Source organism: Hyaena hyaena, unplaced genomic scaffold (genome assembly GCF_003009895.1).
Source record: "Hyaena hyaena isolate Hyena2069 unplaced genomic scaffold, ASM300989v1 scaffold_294, whole genome shotgun sequence".
Classification (NCBI taxonomy): Eukaryota; Metazoa; Chordata; class Mammalia; order Carnivora; family Hyaenidae; genus Hyaena; species Hyaena hyaena.
In genome coordinates, this window is record NW_024080923.1 from 1864267 (window position 1) to 1868125 (window position 3859).

A 3859-nucleotide genomic window follows, 5' to 3' on the forward strand; every position below is an offset into this window, starting at 1 on the left:
AAGGCATTGGTTTAAGCTTTCGTCCTTGGGACACGATCTAATCTAAACTGGTTTTCCAGCCCACACATGGCCTCCAACCCAGACCCATTCTCTTCTGTGCAGCCAAAATAACCTTTCCAAAGTGCAAGTCCAATCGTATTTTCCTCGATGAAAACGTTTTTGTTGGCATTTCATCTCAGTAAAAAAAATGCATAGCATGATAGGCTCTGACACTTGCCAACCTTCCAGCCTTAATTTCACCACAGGACCCTGGCTCTTTACCCTCCAGCCATACTTAGAGTTCTCCAAATACCTGTGTCTTTTTGTACTTAAGTGCCTTTGTTTATGCCTCCTTCAAAACCAGAAAAGCCTGCAAAACCTAAACAACCCAAACATACTCATACTATTACCTTGTGACCCAACAGTTGCGCTGCTGGGTATGTATCCAAAAAGAGTTGAAAGCTTATGTCCCCACAAAAACCTACACACAGAGGCATATTGCAGCTTTATCCATAATTATCAAAACCCGGAAACCACCACGATGTTCCTTCAGTAGATGAATGAGCAAGTAAACTGTGATACATCCAAACAGCGGAATTTTAATCAGTGATAAAAAGAAGTGAGCTTCAGGCCACGGAAAGGTGTGGAGGAAACTTAAATGCTTCTGACAAAGTGAAAGAAGCCAGCCTGGAAAGGCTACGTACTCTCTGATTCTAACCGTATGACATTTTGGGAAAGGCAAAACTATGGAGACTGTAAAAGGACCAGTGGTTGCTAGGGGTTGGGATGGGCAGGGAGGGGTAAATAGGCAAAGCCCAGAGGATTTTTGAAGCAATGAAAATGCTCTGTATGATACTATGATGATGGCTACATTTTTCCAAACCCATAGAATGTACAACACCAAGAGTGAACCATAAACTACGGAGTTGGGGTTATTACGATGTGTCAGTGGAGGCTCATTGATGTGACGAATGCACCCACCCTGGTGAATGTTGATAATGGGGCAGGCACTGCAGACGTGGGGTCAGAAGGCATATGGGAAATCTCCTTACCCTCCTCTCAATTTTCCTGTGACCCTGAAGCTCCTCTAAAATATTTAACTCTTTAAAAATCTAAAAAGAAACACCATAAAACATTTCTCTTACTACTTCATAGAGTAAACCCTTCCCTCCATTTGTGCTTGCTTCTCCCAGTGCCCCGGATGCACGGTCTTGTAATTTATTCATATAGATGCCTATGAGTTTCCTGTCAGCAGGGAGTATGCCCGATCTATATTTGTGTCTTCTGGATCTAGCGTAAATCCCCAGAAAATAGTAGACCCTCTAAAATTCTGTATTTTTGAATTGATGTTTAATATTATTCAGATTTCTAGTTAATAGATTTAAAAGTTCATGATTTTTGTGATGTTGGAAGAAGTTTTAGGAGAAAAGAGAATTTCAATTACTTTCAAACAAGAGATTCAGTGGCATGCAAAAATAGGAAATGATCTTATACTTTCAATGGTAGATTAATAACCTTCAGGAAAACATCCTACTTGGAATAACATTAAATACAGTTAATTGTTCAGCCCCATATTCTTCTGCTGCTAGATAAAATAGACATCCGCATTGCGCTTGTATCATTTGCTGCCTGTTCTCAATCCATTTACAAAGTTTACCAATTACCTATTTTATATCTTCCTTTCTGTGAATCCATAATCAACCCTTCTTTCTATTAACTAATAAGGTCTGGCTCAGAATAGCCATTCAAAGAAATTCTAGTCTCCTTATTTAAAGAATATTTTTTTTTAATATGTATTAATTTTTGAGAAAGAGACAGAGAGTGAAAGAGAGGGAGGAACAGAGAGAGAGGGAGCCACAGAATCTGAAGCAGGCTCCAGGCTCTGAGCTGTCAGCACAGAGCCCAACGCGGGGCTCGAATCCACAAACCACGAGATCATGACCTGAGCTAAAGTCAGACGCTCAACCAACTGAGCCACCCAGCTGCCCCTCTAGTCTCCTTATTATTAAACAAAACATAATGCAGTAGCCAAAATAAATTTAGATATAATGTGAGGTATTTCTCCAAATCACCTGAGTGAGGGAAATAATTCTAGAAGAATGTTACTGTGGTAGGCAGAATAATGGTCTCCTAAAAAACATTCATGCCCTTGAACTTGTGAATATGTTATGTTATATGGCAAAAGGGACCTAGCAGAGGTAACTAGGATACAGACTTCAAGAGTGGGAAGTTATCCTGGATTGTCCAGGGGGGCCCAACCTAATTGCATGTGCCCCTGAAAGTGGAGAGCTTTCTCAGGCTGGAAGCAGTAGAGATGTAGCAAAACGGAAGTCAGAGAGATTCACTGGTGGCCGGAACGGCAGGAAGCAGGGGGACAAAGTGACAAGGAATGCAGACGGCCTTAAGGAGCTAAGAGAGATTCGTGGCTCATAGCCCACAAGCTGAGGACCTCACCCCCTTAGCTGCAAAGAATTGAATTGCGCCAACAATCTAAATTACCTTTAAAAGCATTTTCTCCCCCAGAGCCACCAGATAAAAGCCTAGGTCGGCTGACATCCTGGTTTGCACTTCAGGAAATCTGGAGCAAACAGCCGACCCTATATCTGGACTTCTTGTGACATAATTCATTTGAGTTGTTTTAAGTCACGAAACGTGTAGTATTTTGCATCAGCAGCAATAGAAAATGAACACAATCACCATTCTATAGTTGTAAGACATGAAAGCAAGGACTGTATCTGTTTGGGTCCTTAGGCTCCAGGCCTGCCACATAGTAGGTGCTCAGTAATGTGTGCATCTCACATGAATTGCATATGTTGACTTGACAGTTATTGACTGAGTGTTTACTAGGCCTGGCACCAAGCTATTTGGTAAAACTTGGAGAACTTTCATGGAACTTAGGGAATAATTTTAGGTAATTATACTACTCATGTGGAAAGAACACTAATGAGGATATGCACTTTGTATTATAAGAGCTCAGAGCAGAGATACCCAGTGCAGTCTGGGGGGTTAGAAAAGACTTACTGGGAAGAAGACTTCTGAACTGTGTCTTAAAAGATGAAGTTGTTAGCAAGGCAGATGGTAGTAAGGGAGGTGGTAAAGTGTGGAGACAGGGGAAAGAGCTTTGCCGAGAGAATAGACATGGTGATCAAAGGTGCTGAAATAAGAAACAACACAGCTCTTGAGTGCCTGCCAGGAGGCGTGAAAGAAACTATCATCTGCTCCATGTTGCTGGTCCTGGAAATGGGATGTAAGGGTTGGGTGAGAGCTGAGCCTGAGCTTGGCCTTGATCTTCTAGGTAATCAGAATCATCATCAGATTTTAAGGCAAAAGGGTACTGTGGTCAAAGTCAAGTTTTAAGTAGATTCCTTTTGGCATCATGAGAAGGCAAGATGTGAAGAAGATGAGAAGCAGTAAGGTCTTGTGTTGTGTTCCTATTTCATCTATTAATAAAATCATTCTTTCTTCACCCTCCAACTTGCCTTAAAGAGTTTGCCTACCTATCTGTAGTCCAGATCTGTCTGTCAAGCTTGAACCTGTTTATCCAACTTCCTGCTGGGACATCTCCAGAGTAGCTAAACCAGTTGTATAAGGTGATTTTCTGGGTGGAGAAAGAAGAGTATTATTAAAGATTTTTTAAAATGTGTATTCATTTTTGAGAGAGAGAGAGAGAGAGCATGAGCAAGGGAGGTGCAGAGAGAGGGAGACACAGAATCCCAAGCAAGTTCCAGGCTCTGAGCTCTGTCAGCAGAGCCTGATGAGGGGCTGGAACTCAGGAGCCGCGAGATCATGACCTGAGCTGAAATTGGCCACTTAACTGACTGAGCCACCCAGGCACCCAAGAATAGCATTATTAATAGACAAGTTATATCCCAGGTTTTAG